This window comes from Gekko japonicus, unplaced genomic scaffold (assembly GCF_001447785.1).
Source record: "Gekko japonicus isolate JY-2015 unplaced genomic scaffold, Gekko_japonicus_V1.1 scaffold766, whole genome shotgun sequence".
Classification (NCBI taxonomy): Eukaryota; Metazoa; Chordata; class Lepidosauria; order Squamata; family Gekkonidae; genus Gekko; species Gekko japonicus.
This window is the reverse complement of record NW_015172577.1, coordinates 697,805-719,371: the sequence shown is the minus strand read 5'-3', so window position 1 is coordinate 719,371 and position 21,567 is coordinate 697,805.

The window sequence follows — 21,567 nt, the reverse complement described above, 5'->3', positions numbered from 1 at the left end:
GGTCTATGGCGTATCTGTCTGCGGTCCCCCTCTTCCTCCTCCTCAGACCCCACCCTCAGCAGGCTTCATCCCTAAAATATCCTGGAAGTTTCCAACCTGGAGTTGGCAACCCTACTTCCTTTCCAGGCAACCATCAGCTTCCCTTTATCTGCCTGTCTTTCTTCAGGTTTAAATCCCCCCACCCCCCAGACTCTGCCTAGGGAAAGGGCAGTCTTTCCCTGCAGTGGGAACCAAAGCAGCTGACATCATTCTCCTCTCCCCCATATGATCCACACAACTACCTTATGAGGTATGGTAAGGTTGAAAGTGTGTGAATGGTCCATAGTCCCCCAGGCAGCTTTTAAAACATGAACCTGGGACTTGCACACCATCTGTGGCAGTAATGGGGTGACTGCTGGCACCTTTTCCTATCATTTTTTGCCTTGTGGTATTCTGCTTGTGGTGTGATCTGTCTTCTTTGTGGTGTGGCATGATTGTGTTATTGGGTTTGTTTCTTTTGAAGGGGAAGTGTTGTGAGTGAGGACATATTTTACCTCAGAATACACCAGGTCGCATAAGCAACTGACAGTTCCAACTGTTTTGTGTGTGGGGGGGAGTTTGAGGTGTGGAATGGAGTGAAGTCCAATCTGCTTCCATATGCAAATGACCTTGAAACGCTGGCCCAATCAGAGAAGAGTGGGCTGAAGCGGCCCAGCCGTAGAAGCCCCGTCCCTGCGTTCAGTCTGCAGATGGTCCTCTCCTGTCAGAGTCCCAGAGCAGACTGAGCAGACTGAACTGAACGGGGCTGACGTGGGCGGGACTACACAAAGCAGCCAGTCAACCCAGCCAGCGTCTTCTGACTGACAGTTCTTGCGGCCAAACACTAAAGGTGTGCATTTTGGAACGTTGGAGCCCACTACGGCTTTATATATAAGGGAGAGATGGGGGATAGAAATTATTTAAAATGGAAAAAATGAATAACAGCTGGCTGCAACATCACATCCTTGCACTTGGTTGCTCCCCCACTTAGCTGGCCATCTCACTCAAAATGGTTTACACAAATCAATGCACTGATTTCAATATGGCTGTGTTTAAAGGGGCCATCCACTCCATAGAGTCAGCTATGAACTGGGTCTAAAGCAGGGGGTGGGAGAAGTTTAGTTCTTCTTGGTTTTTTTTTAACTAGAATCTTCACAGTCCACATGTTTTAAACTTAGCAAACAAGACTGCATCCTCAGGATCTCTTTAAATCAAGGCATAACTAATCTGATTTTAGTCAGCTGGTTTTTATACGTTTGCATCAGAAAAATATGGATATTGGAAGTCTCTTATTACTTTGAATCAAGATTGAGCATTCTGTGGAAGAATTCAAGCAGTCACTAGGTGATCTGCTGAAAACTGGCATTGGACACTTGATCTAGTATTCTCTGGGGACAAAATGTAATAGTAATGGCAGTGGGGGAATTTTCCACGCTACTCTTGTCATGGACTAAAAAAGAGAAAGGGAAGAGACCCTTGCAACAACATAAAAGAACCACAAAGTCAGGACCTCCAACCTGCAATATGCAAGGTGAATGGAAACAAATATGGTGGGAGGGTATCATGTTAAATGACATGCATTCCCCCCTTCCCTAGATGCTCTCCACTGTATCAGCAGCACAAACCAACAAAAATCCACATCTTGGACTGTTTTTCTGCTGACTCTGAACTCATGTATTTATGTGTGCCATCTTCCCAAGAACCTGCCCAAGGTAGAGTATGAAATAAAAACAATAAAAACAAAACATTGAAAGATATTAATTAAAACCTGGCATTAAAATCCCAGCCCAACGTAAAAATGTAGATCATAAAAATAGACAACTGTCAACTCAAAAATGACTTTCCAGACTAAAATAATGTTTTGAAACAAATAAACTCCTTAATTAAAAGCCTGGATGAGTAGAAATGTTTTGACCTGGCACTTAAAAGAAAGCAATGTAGGCACCATGAGAGCCTCAAGGGGTTCAGAAGGATGATACCGCCCCATCTGTAAGACAGCCGACTTGTATGCCACTGTGTCCTGAGGCAAAATGTTTGCCTCTGTCCTCTTACAAGAAATCCAGTCTATCAAAATAGCATTTGACATACCCTCCCCACCAGTCAAGAGCATTTCCTGCTCCCTTGTGTAAGCAAAACAGATCATCATTAGCTCAACATGCACAGCAACAAATAACAGAATACTGACCAAAAAGGAGCCACTGATTCAATGGAATCGAAGTAGTCCCTAAACCAAGGAGTCACCAATGTAATTGGTGTAAACAATGCTTAAAAAAAAAAAAAAAACGAAAACAGAGATCCAGAGTGGTGAGGTGGCTAAAGTGTCTGACAAGGATCCAGGTTCAAATCTACTTCACTATTTAGCTCATTGGGTAAGTAAACCTGTCATAATCTTTCAGCATAGACTAGGTCAGAAGAGATGCCAATGTTGGATCAGGCCAAAGGCCCATCCAGTCCAACACTCTGTATCACACAGTGGCCAGAAATACCAGTGCCATCAGGAGGTCCACCAGTGGGGCGATTGTGAGGATAAACTGGAGAGAGCATACATCAATGGCATAGGCTGGTGGACCATTATAGCCTTCCACAGCTATACATAATTACTGGAAAAGTTTGCATGTATGACTGCCTTGGAAGACTATTTAGAAAGCTCAGTTGATTTCAGACTACAGCAAACAGACTGATAACCCAGAAACTTTCATTGGTTTCTTCTGACATTATTCTGCTGCAGTAAGAACTGAAGAGCTTCTGGTTCAAAATGCTCATTTTGATCGATAAAGTTCTAAATGGCTGGGGATAACAATGCCAAAAAAGATTGTCAGATCCCATATGAACCTGCCCATTTTTTAAATACAAACTTTAAAGGCCCTACTTCAGATACTCCCAGCTTCAGAGATTAGATGGGCAGAGACTGGGGGAGAGACCTTTCCTGCAATGGAAAGCCTCTCCAGAGGTATCTGTGTCTCTTTTACAGTACAATCCCAAACAGATTTACATTATTTTAAACTTACTGCCTTCTGCAGTCTTCTAGGGTGCAACTCTGCTTAAGAATGAACTATTAGGCCCCAAGTCAAGAGTTTTCTCTCTCTTGAGCATTTTTAGCCACTTTCTGCCCTTGCTGGAAGCAATTTATTTGGCTTCTCAGACCTTTTGTATTGGATTTTATTGCATGACTCTGTTTATTTATAGCATTTATCTCTCACCTTTCCTCCATCATCAAACTCAAGGCAGCATACACAGGTCAGGGTACTGACCAGATTCAGACCTGATTAGCATCCACAAGATGCTAGATCTTATGCCTTCCAGCCATACCCTGAGACCTGAATGGTTGAAGGAGGCTTGCCAGCATAAAGGTGGGATAGAAAGAGGGTTTTAAAAAAAATCATTTCAGAATAAAGAATATGCTTTTAATTAGAAAATGATCACAGTTTTTAGAGAAATGAGTGCATTAGGCTTTGTTTTCCTAATATGCTATGTCTGTAGCATAGTTTAAACTCAATGTTGATCCTATCAGTCTCAACAAAGACCCACTGGTTCTTTGAAGTATAAGCTGCTGTTTAGTAAATCAAAAGCAGCTGAGTTGTAAAGCAACAGAAAGAAGCCTTAACGGAGATGTGGCTCCAGTCTGAGATTAACAAGATTTGGTTCCCACTCACCATACACTCATCATGTCCTCTCTATAAAGCCTGTAGCTATCAGGCACTGGGAGAACACAGTGCCTTGTTCTTTTGACTTTTCCCTTGTTTGCTCTTGAATGCATAGGGCTACACAACATTCTCATAAAGAATGAACAAAAGCTAGCTCAACCAAATAATGGAAATTATAATAAGTGGATGTCCCAGGTACTTATTTTACATTGTATTAACTCACTCTACAAATTTACTTGCAGCATTTGCAATGTTATTCATTTTGGCTCAAAACCATCATGGAAAAGTAAAAATATACATGAAAGAAGACAGTCAATTATGTAGGAAATTTTCATGGAGTGATTGGCTGTGTTGCTCAACATACAAATGCATATTTAGGTACTTGAGTTCAATACACTGGTCTAAAATATCTAGATAGAGTCTTGAATGTATGCAATGATCAAATAGGGGATAGTCATCCAGTTGGCAGCTGGCATTTTCCCCCCCAGAGAGCTTACAAATTTCCACCTAAAATGTGACTGTGCAATGTTCTTTAGCTATAGTGGTTCTGCACTGCAAATTCCAATAGGCGACTTCCATCTGATACAGAAGTGGTACTGAACTGCCTGGCGGAACTCTCTGCTGGAGAACATCCATGCCCTGCAGGATACACTACCTTTCTGCAGGGCCTGTAAGGCAGAGATGTTCCACCAGGTTTTTGGCTGAGGACAGCAATGGGACAGCAAGTAGTATGGTGCTCTCAGGGTTTCCTGCCATCGCCACCGTACCTGCCTTTTGGAGGCTCTGGGTAGTTCAATTTTTATTCAAATTATTCGTCATGTTGGAATTGTTTGATTCTGTACTGTTAATATTAGTCTAATCGAATTTGGATTGTGTGCTTTTATTCTGTTGTAAACTGCCTTGAGCCCTGCTTGCAGGGAAGGATGGCCTAAAAGTCTAAACAATAAATAAATACATACATCCACACACACACAAAGTGGGAGGGAGGTTGAGTTTGGGCCCAATTTGGAATCAGTTTCAGTTTAGCACCACTCCTGCACTGCCAGGTAGTGGCTCAGAAGCTGCAAAGAATAAGAGGATGCAGCTTCCATGTGAAAATGCTTGAAAGCATCCATTCAAGTTGACAACTGGACCGGGCAGGAAATGCCACGTTCCTTTAATTAGGGTTGCCAGCCATGGCATGAAGTTAAATAGCATCACTTGGTAATCAGATCAAACTAATATTAAGGGCACAGCTGGAGGGATCAGTTTAGAAGCTGGCAATCCTCCCATCTGCTGATGCTGAAAAAACATGGAAAATGCTTTCTGACATCAGTGGATGCTCTTTTTGTCTCCTTGGGAGCATGTAAGGCCACAACTATAAGTCCCTGTCCCTAGGGATGCTCCAGATGGCCTGGGCAATTTTAGGAAAGAGGGACAGTTATAGTGGGAACATCTGGCAGATTGGTAGGGGAAAGGAACAGGACCCAATCTGAATCCAGACCAAACATGAATGAGTTAATTTGAGACTAATTCAAATGGGAGGCAAATTTGCTTATCTGTGTTGGGCCTATTCTGAATCAGGCTCATGGAATTTTTATATCACCAATTTGATGGGTTTAAACATAAGGGCAGAAAGGAGGGATATAAATTTTGTAAATAAATATTATTAATAGTAAAATATGTTTATATTTATTTGATTTATAGACTGTCCTATGCCAACAAGCAGGGCTCAGGGTGGTGAGCAACATTTCAACAAATACATTTCAATAAATACGTTTATAATCAAATTAAAACAACTAAAACAATCACAAAATACAATTATTTCAGGTGGCATTTAAAACCAATTCCAGTTCATTTCCCCATGAGGGGAGAGGAAGAGATGGAGGAGGCCAGACTCGATGACAAACCGTTGCTGTCCTCAACCATAGGACTGGTGAAACATCTCTGTCTTACATGCCCTGTGGAATTGCGCAAGGTCCCACAGGGCACGGACGTAATTTGGCAGAGAGTTCCACCAGGCTGGCACAAGGGCAGAAAAGGCCCTGGCTCTGGTTGAGGACAGCTGGAAATCTTTTGGGCCAGGAATCACCAAGAGGTTCTTCTCTCCAGAGTGCAATGCCCTTTTGGGGGTATACCAGGAGAGGCAGTCCCATAGGTACATTTGTCCCAGACCATTTAGGGCCTCAAAGATTAGTACCAAAACCTTGAACCTGATCCCGTTATTCAACCTGGAGCCAATGCAGCTGGCGAAGCACTGCTTGAATGTGTGCTGTCAGTGGAGTTCAAAGTAAGGAACTGGGATGCTGCATTCTGAACTAGTTGTAATTTCTGGGTCAGTCTCAAGGGTAGCCCTGTGCAGAGTGAGTTACAGTAGTCTAACCCAGAGGTAACAGTTGCATGGATCACTGTGGCCAGGTCAGGGACAAATGAACTAAATGAACTATAGATTTAAATGATACTTTATGGAGTCTTTCTGCATAAGCCTAGAAATGAAATGACTAGTGCAGTTCTCACAGCCTCATTTGCTCTTCAAACAATATTAATTGACTGTAAAAGACAACAGCTAATCTCAGGTATCTCCCCACTTACCACCATTGTCAACCAAATATGGTTTCCATCAGCTCAGGAAGCTGGGTCTTATAAAGACTGGACACAAGCTGGATTCTTCCATCCAATTGACTTTGGGCATCGCGGGAAGATTCATGAAAAGGAATTTTTTTGAAGAACAAGCCGGAATACAGTTCTCCAGGCACAGCTACTCACAACTAAAAAATCTGATGGAATTTCTGGCTTCACGAGGCACATTTGATAGACCCTACTCTGGCCTGGAAAACACCCTATTAACCTATGCAGACTCTCCCAAAGGCCTGATGGCAAATTTGTATAAATTACTTATAGGGGCGGAAGACAACCCACCTCTGAGACACCAACTACACTGGCAGGAGGATTTACAGAAGACTATAATGGAACAACTATGGAACAAGATTTGGAACTCTCTGACTAACCTAGCAAGAAATTATACAACCCGGTTACAGTTATATATTCATTTTGGAGAGAAGTCATTGAGAAAATAAATGAGATAGCTTCTCAAAACCTACCGATTTGCCCCAAAATAGCACTTCTTGACTTAATCGATTCAGCCACTGCTACAAGAGCCCAAAAGGAGCTTATAGCTAAACTATTTGCGGCAGCAAGGTTAACCATTGCATCTGCTTGGAAATCTAGTTCCCCTCCCTTGATGCAAATATGGTATGAAAAAATATGGGATCAATTTATTTTAGAAAAACTCACACAAATCACTCAAAACACTACCGCAGATTCTTCTAGGGTGCATGATCGATTTGTGGCAATTTGGGCAAGGGTTCTGCAATTTATGTCAGGAAAAGACATTTTACCGTCCAATGCCTCCTATGTCCCCTGGATTCGTCTTTAAATACTCATCTTCTCAAGCAGATAAAATATCAAACAGATAAAAGCAGTGTCCCCTTAACCTGTGTCAGGGACCATCACCATTTTTTCAGTTCTTTAGTTATATAGATTTGTTAGACAGCTAAATTAATAGACAGCTGCTGCATGGTTTAAACATAGATATTTCAACTGGGGGCGGTTTATAGTTATGATTGCTTTTCTCTGTTACTGGATTTTATACTAGATCTGGCATGTACCTAACTTTATACAGCTGTTCCCTTAATTTGTGTATACTTTTACCTTTTTTCAATAAAAATTAAAATAAAATAAAAACAATATTCATTTATAAGGCACCATCAAGGACCATGCCTTACAATACAATTTGTCTCAACTTACAGTGACAGAGTACAAAACACAGCAGTAGTGCTGTTATGTCCACGGACCGCCACTGGGCGCCCGCGATAAAGTGGAGCTTGAGTCCAAAGAACAATGAGGACTAGGCTCCTGCACCCTGCCTCTAGGGGAACCAATGGGACATTGGCGGGAGGGTTGAATGGGCCATGGGATTCCACAGGGGTTCCCCAGACTGTATATAAGCGGCCGGTCGGCCATTGGTAGGTGTGCGTGTTGTGTACCAATAAAGTGTGCCATGTATCATGCGTGCCTTGGTAGTTCTTCCATGTGGCTAACCCACTACACAACAGTGGCGACGAGGATGGGATTTAGCCGCTAAGCTAGCCGGGCCGTCGAGTGGCGAAAGGAAACATGCTGCTCTGCCGCGGACCGATGAGCGAGACAGCTGGAGAAGCCGATTCAGCACCGCCAGCCCTGACATCCACGATTGCAACCATTTCAGGTCCAGGCCTGCTGCCACCCTTTGACACAGCTTGTCCACAAGACTGGGGTGCCTGGGTATGAGGCGTAACATCCGTGCTCGCCTTCTACAAGGTAACGGACAACGCGCAAAAGAGAGGCTTCCTCCTAGTCTCCTGCGGCACCGCCGTTGTGTCTCTAGCAGAATGCTTGCTGTCCCCGATGGACCGCGATGCCTGCACCTTTGACCAGATTGTCAAGCCGGTGCAAGACCACTATGCTCCGAAGCCATCAGAAATGACCTGTCGGCTGGCATTCTACAACCGGAGCCAACTCGCCCGGGAGACAGCCGCGGATTTCCTCGCAGAGCTATGCCATCTGGCCTCAGACTGTAAGTTCAGGGCGAACTTAGACGAGGCCCTCCGGGACCGTTTTGTCGTGGAGCTAAGGAAGGAGAAGCTCAAACGGCGGATTATAGCAGCGGAAACCGTCACACTCGCCTCTGCCCTAGCCACCGCCATCGCCTGGGAGCGGTCACACCCCGCCACAGCCCTGCAGGTCGAGCCGGACGACCCTGAGGAGTAAGAGGCCCACTGAGCATACGCGGGCCCCAGGCGTCACACTCAAGGGCAAGAAAAACATCGCACCGCCGCTACCGACTGCGCGAGCTGCGGGGAGCAGCACGAGAGGAAGTTGTGCTGGTTCCGCGACGCGATCTGCCGAAACTGTGGGTGGACCGGCCACATCGCTCGCGTGTGCTGCTCTAAGGCAAATCGGGTGCAGCCACCCCAGCAGAGACAAGCGTCCACTCATTTTGAAAATGCCGGGCACTCCGAGGACCTCTATCACATCGCTGATCAGGTACTGCGCCTCCCAGGCCAAGCCTCGGTCCCCAGAATACAGGTCCAGGTTCAGATAGAAGGGTCCCCCTGTACAATGGAGCTTGATTCGGGCTCCGTGGCCTCCATCATCTCGGAAGCCACCTTAAAAAGACTGTGCCCCAAGGGGGGCCACGTTTATGCCCATCCCCGCTTACTCTCATGGACTTTCAATGTAATAGTGTGCCCATCAAGGGAGTCGGCAGTTTCTGGGTACAATATAAGGGGTTCAAGGGCTACCTGAACTTAATAGTGGTGGAATGGGACCTGGTCAGCTTATTGGGCTGAGCATGGTTCAAAGCTCTGGGCATCACGATAGGGGGAATCCAGATGTGCGCCCCGAACGATTTCCAGGCTGTATGCCAATAATTTCCCTCCATTTTTGATGGGGCCCTGGGCAAATATACGGGGCCCCCAGTGTCGCTGCAGCTCGACCCCATAGTAGCCCCCGTAAGACTGCGCTATCGTAATGTGCTTTTGTCGGTCAAACCGAAGATAGATGCAGAGTTGGACAAATTGGTCGCCCAGGGAATCTTGGAACCGGTGACGAACACAAAATGGGAAACACCAATCATAACGGTCATCAAGCCCAACGGGCCAATCCACATCTGTGCGGACTATAAATGTATAAATCAGGCCCTACAGGACCACTCATATCCGGTCCCAGTCGTCAGCCACGTGTTAGCAACCCTGGCAGGCACAAAAATTTTTTGGGAAATTGGATCTTGCCCAGGTATATCAGCAGCTGCCGGTAGGCAAGGCAACGGTGGAGGCACAGACTATAGTGATGCATCGGGGGGCATTTAAGGTCAAGCAGCTGCAATTCGGAGTGAGTGTGGCTCCGGGACTGTTCCAGTGTTTAATGGATTCTCTTCTCAAAGGGATTCCCAGAGTTACCCCATTTTTCAACGATGTTTTGATCGCCGCTGCCTCACTACCCCAATTCGTGGAATGTCTCCGCGCCGCCCTCCGCCGGTTCCACAATGCTATGTTAAAGGTCAAGAAGGAGAAGTGTTTGCTGGGGGTGCCGTCCGTGAATGTCCTGGGGTTCACTGTCAACGCATCTGGCCTCCACCCTGCCCGCGACAAGGTGAAGGCCATCGTTGAGGCGCCGGCACCCAAGTCGAAACAGGAGCTCCAGGCGTTCTTAGGGCTCCAGAACTTCTACCACACTTTTCTTCCCCCACAAGGCGGCGGTAGCAAGCCCCTTCATCGGCTCCTCAACAAACAAACCCCATGGCAGTGGGGGCCATGGGAGGCAGCGGCGTTCAAAGGGGTCAAGGCTCTGCTCGTCGGCAACCCTCAGCTGGCCCATTTCGATGAGAAGTTGCCTGTGCTCCTGGCCTGTGAAGCGTCCCCGTATGGTGTGGGTGTGGTGTTGGTGCACCATCTCCCGGACGGCCGAGAGGTGCCCGTCGCGTACTACTCGCAGACCCTTTCTGTGGCGGAACGGAACTACACCCAGATAGACCGCGAGGGGTTGGCGATCGTGACTGGTGTGAAGAAATTCCACTACTTCATCTACGGGTGCCACTTCACTATCGTCACTGACCATAAACCCCTGCTCGGACTTTTCACAACGGACCGCCGGACGCCCCAAGTCCTCTCACCCCGGGTCTTGCGGTGGTTCGTTTTCCTCACGGGCTATGAGTTTACGCTGCAGCACCGGCCCGGGAAGGCCATGAGTCATGCTGACGCCTTGAGCCGCTTGCCCCTGCCCATTGTCGAAGAGGATCCAGCGCCAGCATATGTGATTCTGCAACTGAAGGACCTTCTGGACACCCCGCTGCAGGCTGCCGACGTCACCCGATACTCCGCCAAGGACCCCATTATCGCCCGATACTCCGCCAAGGACCCCATTATCACCTGTGTTCTCGGCTGGGTGGTGAGGGGGTGGCCCGGGGAACCAGAGGGGTAGGAATTCACCACTTTCAGCAGACAAGGGGTGTTTGCTATGGGGAGATAGGGTGGTGGTACCTCACGCCCTCTGAAGACAGGTCCTCCGGGACTTGCACGAGGCTCACCCGGGCATCGTGTGAATGAAGGCCCTGGCCCGCAGCTACGTGTGGTGGCCAGGTATCGAGGCAGAGGCCGAAACCCTTGTCAAAAGCTGCCCTACATGCCAAGCAGTCCGCCCCAGTCCCCCGAAGGCGCCCTTGCAATCCTGGGAGGCGACCCGAAGGCCATGGTCGAGGCTGCATATGGACTTTGCGGGGCTTTTCCAAGGACGGCTGTTCCTCGTAACTGTGGATTCACACTCCAAGTGGCTGGAAATCAGCACGGTGTCGGCCACATCTGCGGTGGCAACAATCTGGGCCCTAAGGAAAATATTTGCGGCCCACGGCCTGCCGGACTCCATAGTGTCCGACAACGGGTCAGCATTCACGGCGGAGGAGTTCCAGACCTACCTCCGATGGAATCTTATTAAACACATCCGCTCTGCACCATTCCACCCGGCCACCAACGGACAAGCAGAGCGGATGGTGCGATCAGCAAAGGAGGCCTTGAGCAGGATAACGGAGGGGGACTGGGAGTCATGCATCGCCCGGTATATGCTGGCACAAAGGACCACCCCGAACCCAGTGAGTGGCCGCTGCCCGGACGAACTATTGATGGGTCACCGACCAACAATGCTTCTGGACCGCCTCCACCCCAACAGGGCCCCGGAGTCACAATCCCTGACGGAACAGCGTAAGGCACCACGGGGGTTCTTTCCGGAGGACCCTGTCTATGTCAAGAACTTCGGCAAGGGACCAGAGTGGATTCCCGGCCGAATCATTCACCCCACGGGCCCCGTCTCCTACGAGGTATCAATGGAAGACGGCCAACTCCTCCGCAAGCATGTAGACCACTTGCGCCGGCACCTGCTGCCACTCCAGGACGAGGAGCAGGACACACACACCTCGAAGGCGAGCTTTTCAGAAGAGCCAGAGCGGGAGTGGGAACCCCCGCTACCCGCCCAGCCAAGCATCGCTCCAGGTCCCGTCAATGAGCAGGAACCTAGGGTGTCGGAGCCCGTGAACTGCCCCCCAACGGCCGCTCCACAACCGGGGTCCAGACAATCCACGGGTGCCCGGGACGCGCCTGATCTGGCACCAGTACCAAGACGCTATCACGGGAATGGCAGCCCCCGGCTCATCTCAAAGATTATCAGACTTGGGGGGGGTCCAGACCATGGGGGGAGGGATGTTATGTCCGCGGACCGTCACTGGGCGACTGCGATAAAGTGGAGCTTGAGTCCAAAGAACAATGAGGACTAGGCTCCTGCACCCTGCCTCTAGGGGAACCAATGGGAAATTGGCAGGAGGTTTGAATGGGCCAATGGGATTCCGTAGGGGTTCCCCCAGACTGTATATAAGCGGCTGGTCGGCCGTTGGTGAGTGTTCGTGTTGTGTACCAATAAAGTGTGCCGTGTATCATGCGTGCCTCGGTAGTTCTTCCATGCGGCTAACCCACTACACAACAAGTGCATTCACTGAAAAGAGTATGTTCATTTGTGGCATTTCTTTTTCAAATACCTACGAGTTGTGACTGGTAAAAGAGGGAATGGAAGAGGGAATAGTAATGAATAATGCATTAGTTTATCCTTCATAACTGATGTGATACCAAATGTTTTGTACACATACAAAATGTATCGTAACTCATGACCCTTAGTTCCTTTAACAGCCCTGAGAACATTATCACAGAGTATTAATTATTGTCTGAAGCCATTGCATTTTAACCTATGCTAGTAAGAAGCAAGAAAGATCCTATGTATGGTATCCTTAGACTATGAAAAGTTTACCTGGGACTCAAGAGTCTCCTAGATCCAGTTGAGTTCTGTATAGAAATGTGCCTCTTAAGAGAAAACTGTAAGTTAAATTGTAGTTGCATGACTCTATCTCTATTGTCTTTATAAGGAAGAGGCAATATGATTAGGATGATGAGAAAGGAAAAGGGAAGCGAACTCTGTAGTCCATGATCAAAATTGCCCCCATAGCTGCTTTTAGACCAGGTGGTGGTGGGGAGATAGGCACAATATTGATACCTGGCTTCCCCCCCCCCAATTAGCCTTTAAAATAGCCCTCAGAAAGGAATTGGAGACATGGTGCTGGAGGAGGGGGATTAAATCTCCATTTTCCCAGTGTCATGACCCTAAGCTATATCAGATCCCCTTATGACTGTTTTGCAGAAAAATTACAACCAGTCACAAACACTGAGTCTCATGTGCTGCCTGCATTTCCCCTTCTTTGAATGACTCCATATGCATCATGACTCGTGGAATCAAGCCAGAAAGATCATTTCACAAAACTTGCTTAAGTGCAAACAAATGCATAACAGAATTACTAGATCTCGGTTTCCTTCTTATTGATAGAAAAGGGTATGCAGAAGGGAAAGAAAGAATGTTCAGATTTTTACCAGTACATTTAGGGAACGAAAGCTGCAGTGGGACACATGCATTGTGAATCAGCCTTTACAGAAGGGATGGACAAACAAAACCATGAAATCCAGCCCTTGAGCTGCCCTGCCTTACATTAATTTGACAGGTGACAGAAGGAAGCAGGTGCAGCAGTGACAGCTTTGTGCTACAATCAGCAGTATCAGTCTGGACCTGCAGTGACATGAAGCCATGCTGGCAACACCAACACTGGGCAGGGAAGATACAAGCAATTCTAGATCAGCTGACATGAGGATAGAGTGCAGCAGTAGCCAAGGAGGCAGTCTGAAGCCATCTCCCTTTCTTTGACAGATGGAGCAGCAAAGGCTCCTGCCAGGAAGAAGGATGGAGCCAACAGGCATCGGCCCTGCTTAGTTTTGGGAAAGGCTCTGGGAACCTTCCATGAAGGGAATGCCATGTGAGGTAACAAGCAGTCAGCATTGTGATATTTTGAGTGATCTAAAATTTGAGGTGGGTTCCAACACCAAATATCCTTAAAGAGAAACTGGGGACAATGTAACTATTTTCAGAAAGAGGGAAGGGGAAAAACCCTACAGAATGGGGGAAAGGTGAGTTGTTGATTTCTTTATAGTTATTTGGTAATATGGATTAAATGAATCAAAAACAAAAATGGCTGAAGTTTTAAGCTAAAATAGTTTTTTTGCAGATTTTCCAGAGGATCTTTTCAATAAAGTAAACACCCAATTTCAGTCATTATATCTTTAAAAGCAGTGCCACAGCCAGGATGGGGCACAGGGTACACCATGAAGCCTGGCATACTATTTTGCCCCCTCCTCAACAATTTTTTGAAATGCAGTTGATTTGTGACATTAAAGCTTCCATTTACAGAGAAGATGCTGTTTCTATTACAGAAACACTTCTGGTTGATACCAAAGAATTAGAGGTGACTGCCTCTATGGGGATACTGCTCTAATCAGCCCCCACCTGTTGCACCAAGTTTTGAACATCTAAGGTTTTCCCCTGTCTCAGCTTTGCTTTTTTAACCTCTGTACCACCTTATGTTATTATCATCCTCTGTGGCTTCCAAGATTCTGAACATGGTAGTGTACTTAAATGAGGCACAAAGAAAATTTTAGGAAGCTCCTTTAAAGAATGTGTTCCTTATAAACAGGTAAAAGTGTCCAAACTTCACTATTTACAGTTTGCATGTTTCTGGTGCTAACAATTCATAGACACTAAAATAGACAGACTTCTGGAGACAGAAACACGGTTATAAAAATTTCTGTTGGTAATGATGAAATTACTGGGTGGTCCCCCCACCCCCATTATTAGAATCTCATCATGGAAAAGTGATCGTCTTACCAAACAAAGCTGCTACATCCCTGCTTTTAAATAACACAAAGCATCTGTCTTTAGTTCTGCAACCATGGATGAGCTCAGGATAAGAATTTTCACACTGCATTAATGAATAACTTATGTTTTACCACACCAAATGCAACCTGGCATCCATGAGGCTCAATATACTTCATATTATTTGCAGCCTTCCTGGGACAGAAAAAAAATGGGGGGGGGATAAATAGCTTGCAGGTCAATATACGGCTTTGAGGTTCCATTTTGGCTTGGCATGTCACAGTGAGGATTCCCCTTCAGAAATATAACAAAAAACAACTTTCCACTGCTATCATCTGAAACAAGATAATGCAATCCTTGGAATGCTTTCCCTGTGATTAAACACCATTGATTAGACTTGAACAGTTTTCTGAGTAGACCTGCTTAGGAAGGGACCGTAAGAGCTGTCGGGAATAGGTCATCAGTAACTTCACAATACCTGTAAAATGGCATGCTAATTTCTGGTTCTCACCAGGGATGCCTTACATGAAAGAAATTTGCTCACCTCCTTTACTCTTAAATATTCTGTTGATGCAATCTTGAGAATGTCACAGTTTTCTTCAGTAATAACTGTCAGCGCGTCAAGTTGCAACCTTGTTGGCAGTGGTATCAGAGTCCCAAAACAACTTCCTGCACCAAGCTTCCAAAATAAATAATAGAAACTGAGTAAAATCTAGCATCCTTTCCTTTTTGACAGGTAAAGAAGAAAATAATAAAATACACACATCAGTACATTTTCTTCATCTCAATGAGGTAACTATACATATTGCAAGAAAGGCAAATTATATACTCCCAGAAAATTCAAACAAGTGGTACCGGCTTATATACTATAATGTATTAAAACTGTTATTAGAGCACTAGACAATAATTAGAAAATGCTTATATTTTAATAGTTTATTTTATAAAACCATCTTGTATTATTCATCTGCTAAAAGAGGCCTTAGCTCAAGTATATGCCAATTAATTAGTAAGTGAGAAAGATATATCAGACTTCAGAAGTACAGAATGTACAGTGAACTTTCCAAAATGTAAGTTTGTTTTGGGAAATAGGGCATGATGGTGTTTTTTTCTAGCACTGGGAGAATGCAGATAGTACACTTTAAAAAAACAATAAAAACCCATAGCTGTTCTTTAATGTTATGATATTATAATGTTACAATTGATGTTACAATATAAAACATAAGATGATTGTGCAACATCCATAAATATTCATCAATACCTGAATGATATTTGTGAGCAAGATAATTTCTATGGGTTAGAGCTAAAAATTGTAAGACTCTATTGGCAGAACACATCCTTCCTGCCTCCACCCATACCATCTCAGAATAGGAGGCTGCAGCTCAAAAAGGAAAGCCACAAATCACCTCCATTTGGTTGATAGTGGAGAGAAGACAGCATACCAGTCACCGGTGGGATTCCAATATGGCAACCTGGAAGACCAATCTTATACATAAGGACCAGACATATACTCCATTTGCTTGTCTCTTTTTCCACCTAGCCTCTGTTTTGGTTCCACAACCAGATTATATCCATCAGTCATATAGGGCTCATAAAAAGCTGTCCCAGGCATTTATGGTATGTAAGATGACAGAAGGTGGGTAGGAGCAGAAACAGCCAGCTTGATGGTTTTAAACTACACTTGGGGCGGAGCCAACTAACTAAAATCATCCGAAGATTAAAAATCGGTGTCGAAGTTTTCAGAAGTGCTGGACTTTTCAATGCTTCTTGAGAGCAGCCACCTTAGCCAAGAACCGCGCCACGTTAGCTGTTATCAGTCCATCGGCATTTGAGTCAGATAACAGTACTGAGAGCACCCAAGGTTGCGCGGGAAGATTCATCTTCGTGAGAATAGGAGAGATATAAGTGCCTCTAACTTGAGTCCAGTGGGGACAGCGAAATATCAGGTGATCTAAGGTTTCAATTTCGCCAGAATTGCACAGACAAAGGCGATCTGAGTAAGAAAGGCCTCCAAATCTTCCCAGAGTTACCATTGTTGGAAATACATTTAAGCGGGCCAGCATAAAGGCGCGGCGGTGAGATGGAATTGATAACGTTGAATAAAAGTCAGGAAATCTCTCTGGAGGGGACAACCCCAAAGCCAACGGAGAGCAGGTGCGTCTTGCCCTGGCCACGGTGCTGGCCCAATCCAACTGTTTAAGTTTCTTCAAGGTTTCCTCAAGCTGAGAGGGCATCAGCTCTTCGTTAGGTGAGGACATCGGCACTCCCAATGTCCTGAGTTTACCAGCAAGAAGGGACAACCAAGGGTTGGATGTCGTGTCCTTTAAGATGGAACGAAGAAAGCCGGCCTGGGGGTGATGACTTGGGTCAGATAACTTAAATCTCAACTTGAATGCCCTCTTCCAAGCACGTGCTTCAAGCGAAGATTGAACCAGTTCCATACGAAGGACAGTCCCAGCAACACACCGTGGCGTTCCAGTAATTCTCCTAAGGAAGGAGTTTAGCTGGGAATCCAATTTCTCATCCACGCCAGCAATCCAGATTTCTACACCGTATAAAATTTGGGAGACCACCTTCGCATTGTACACCTCGATGGCCGGGGGAATCCGCTTAGCCCCCTTTGTACGGAAGAATTTCTCAACCAGTGCCGTGGCGAGTCTGGATGACTTCTTAACGTATGTCAGATGAGCGGACCAGGATAGATTGTAACTAAAAACAATACCTAGGTATCGGAAGGAGGAAACCCATTCTAGTTGGCCATTCCCAACTTTAAAATACAGAGGACCTCTTCTTCTCTTGACAGAGAAGCGAAGAACCTTGGACTTTGCATAATTCACGATAAGCTCTTCTTGTTTGCAATAGTCCAAAAAGGCATTGACAGTAGACCTCAGTCCAACTTCAGATGTTGCCAGCAAAACAGCATCGTCAGCATAAAGTAAAAGTGGTATAGGAAGACCAGCTAAATACGGAGGATGTCTGGCTCTCATTTTAAGAAACGGCACCAAATCATTAATATAGATGTTAAACAGGCAGGGGGCCAACAAACATCCCTGTCTAACTCCCTTCTGCACTGGAAAGGAGTCTGTCCTGATTCCTGAAGAATTCACTCGAACCGAGGCAGATGTTTTAGAATAGAGAGCCATAATCAATCCCAGTAGTCTGCGGTCAATATTGGTGTTCAATAACTTCTCCCACAATCTGCGACGAGAGATGGAGTCGAAGGCAGCCCTCAAATCCATGAAGGCCGCATAGAGACAACCTCTTGGACGCAAGGAATACTTGCTGGCAAGATGGAGAAGCGTCAGACAATGGTCTGTAGTAGCGACACCCTGTCGAAAGCCACACTGTTCAGGAAAAAGGAACCTCTCTTCATCAAGCCATTTCTGGAGTCTCTCCTGAAGGAGTGCAGAGTAGATCTTCCCAGGGGTAGCAATAAGGCTAATCGGTCTATAATTCCCTGGGTCGTTGGTATCCCCACCTTTGTGGATAGGTACCACAGTAGCTGTCTTCCATAGGTGGGATTCCAATATGGCAACCTGGCAGACCAATCTTATACATAAGGTCCAGACATATACTCCATTTGCTTGTCTCTTTTTCCACCTAGCCTCTGTTTTGGTTCCACAACCAGATTATATCTGTCAGTCACATAGGGCTCATAAAAAGCTGTACCAGGCATTTATGGTGTGTAAGATGACAGCAGGTGGGTAAGAGCAGAAACAGCCAGCTTGATGGTTTTATAGCCAATGATGGTACAATGGAAAACCCAGGAAAAAATAACTCACACAATGAACCTCAGAGAAATACAGATCTACATAAGCACAGTAAACCTTTAAACCACTGTTGTGTGTTTCAACTATTTGCCCTACAAGAAACCATTTGGTAGACTTTACAATAACCAAGCTGTTTTCCATTGTGTATATACTGAAATTTATTTTTATATGAAAGAAAAGTACCAACAATAGTAATATCCTTTCTGTGAATTAGTAAGCAAGGCCTATGCATATTTACATATATATTGTTGCAACTATATTTAATCAAATTTAACCACTTGACAGCCATGTATTTCTTTAATAAATACCAAGTAAAATGTCTACTTCTAATATTTCACACATAATGTTGTCATTACATTCCACCTCAACAATAGTAGGGACTTGGAGAAAACACCTCCATCACTTAGGCAGACCCAGTTTATAATAACTGATCCTCAAAGCAAATTAATTGATTCTGTGGCAAACTAAGATGACTTCTAAGGAGGATGTAGCATTGGCTTCTATAAATGTTTTCCTTGGAGTCAATTTTTTTGTATATCATGAAAACGTTTACTATACGCAGAAAAAAGCCCCTTTAAAAAGTTCATTCAAAGGCTCAATTACTTACATAACTATTTACTTAGTCAGAGAGACATTTCATCAGGGCCAGTGTCAGCATTCCCCAAGGTGGGGTAGCTGCCGGGGCTCAGAGCTTCACGTAGGAACCGCTGCCACTGATCCCCCACCACCACCTACCTTTCCCCAGCCCACTCCCTTGTAAGTGCTCTGCCATTAGCTCTCGTGACTGCACATGCTGCCCAGCAATGCTGGGGAAGAGAGTGCAGGTGATGCTCAGCAGCAGTGCTTGTGGCACGGGCTATGGTGCCCAGTGCAGATGGAGAAAGAGCATGCAGTCAGGTGCACGCATGGACAGTGGGAGGGCTTATGAACAGGTAGGGGACATGGAAGCAGGAAATTGAGGGGGAAAGACATGAAATGAGCCTGGCGATTGACAGAGGAAGGCAGGCTCAAGGCCTGAAACACCCTTTTCCCCACCCTACCCCCCTTTATTTTTATCTTTTAATATCCAGCCTGAGGATGAGTTCTAAAGACTCAAAAGATTGCATTTTGGTTTGTCTTAATAAATGGTATTACACTCAGGGTTTTTTGGATTTTACATCTGTAATGTTTTCAGATAGGCTCCTTTCGAGTTAATGGATTTATTGTAGGGTTTTATTGTTGTACTTTTTTGTGCCTAACTGATTTACAGTGTTTGGCAAAAAAAATATTTTCTTTTCCTTTCTTCCTAATTTGGCTTTATTATCTCACAGAATGCACATTGAGGCACCATGTAGCTACTGTGTCATTCCCATTAGTTAATTAATGTACATCATAGATCAAAAATGGCACAAATAGAAAAGAGTCTTAAGCATGTACTGCCTTCAGAAATGTACTGTGTCAGAAAACCAAGTCCTTTTTAAATCTATTTGCTTATATGGAAGCTCCATTAATTTCCCTAGAACTTATATTTATGGAAGAGCCATTTCTATGTGCGTGAGCCTGGACTGCTCAGTAAGTCATGAAGAAGAGTGGAAGATCTTCTCATTGGAACAGAAAGCATTCATGACTGGAAATATATCACTGAATATTATCTGTGTCTGGCTTCTTCTGAAGAGAGCACACTGTGCACATTTTTTTCCTGTCAGGAATGGTCAGGCAGCAACTCAGCTGGCGAGGCGATGGCTTCTGGGTCTTGCTTGGCAGGCAGCCTCGTTTGGGCCCAGCCACACAGCTGATGGAGCAACTTTTTAAGGGCTGCCATAGGAGCTTTCTCAGAACAGCCACTAGCTAGGGGAGTTTTGCTTTATACATTTTAAGTTATTGTCTGTATCTTATATATAATTTCTTCTTTAACTGATATTTTGTAGTTAAGAAGTGTCTGTGTCCATTAGTGATGTACATGAAGAAAAAAATATAATACTTCTGTATCTGGAGATCGGGCATGGTGGTCATAACTTCTTATTTTTGATGGGACATTGCCAGTTCAGGATTCAAACCCATATTTTTTTTTGGGGGGGGGTTTCCAGAGCTTTATTACTATTACTTCCAATGGGGAATTTTTGGAGGGTCTGGGCAGCTGTTTACAAAGATAATGATACCAAATTTGCACAGAACATATACCTCCTTCTAATCTAAAGACACACACACACACATTTTCAAGCAAATTGGAGCAAGAGGTTTGATTTTATAGACCCCCCAAAGTAGCTGTCTCTCAACATAGGTGCAGTTCTCTCCACTGATTCCTATCAGGGAGAAAAAAATGGTGCCAGTCACCAGCATTTTTTGTAAAAAAAAAAATCCTGTCTGCATTCATTTCATTTTTCTACTGTTATGGTGACTGACAATACATTTTTTTACCCTTCTGCTGAAACCTCTATGTTTGTTATGCTAATTGTTGTAATCTGGTGTTTGTTTCACAAAGTGAGAAAGAAGAATGGCAGCTCTTCCATTATTCCCTATGGGGAATTTTTTTGAGAGGAAGGTTGAGGGTGTATGCTACATTGCTGATAAAGTACACAAACTTGGAGGGGAAAAGCACAGATTGTTCAGTGGGTGGGGTTTTGTAATGCCCAAGCATATCGGATTTGTGTTACTGCTCCAGAAAATCACAGTAATGACCCAAAACAGCAATTTCCTTCTATATTGTCGACTTGGGAATTTTGTAATGCACAACTCTAGTATCCATTGTTTTGCTGGTCTCACAAGACAATGTCCAGCTCCTCTGTTTACTTCAATGACGGCTGTCTGAGGAAGGGCCTCAAGCTCTCATTCATGAGGCATACTTCAAATATCTTGGGAAGCTCAAGAGACTATTTAAAAGATGTTCCTGCTTGGCAGTTCAGAGCTTCCTACCAGGTCTTTCTGTTTAGTGATATGGATTGATAATCTTACTATGGTGCATTTATATGTTTCCTTATTCTGTAATGAGGGCTGACAATGCATGGTAGCTATTTAAAAAAATAAATAAATAAGGGGTGGTCAGTACAAACAGGCAAGTATCATTTGAAAAGGACAGGTCAAGTTTGTAACTTGGAACATCAGAATTTTTCTTTGTTGCCTTGCTAGGTTCATCCTATGGGATGAAGCTGCTAAACAAGAAATCTGAATCAAGTGCCAGGAAACCTTCTCTATCTCCTGGAGTGTTCCCTCTGTTTGACAGTAATCAAAGTTAATTTCCTCTCAAGCCTAGCTTTGCCAGTCCTGAGAATAGTTGCACAAAATGGCTCCCCAGAACAACATTCATTGTCGTTTAGACATTGCAGAATATTTAGGCTGGATTGGATAACTAG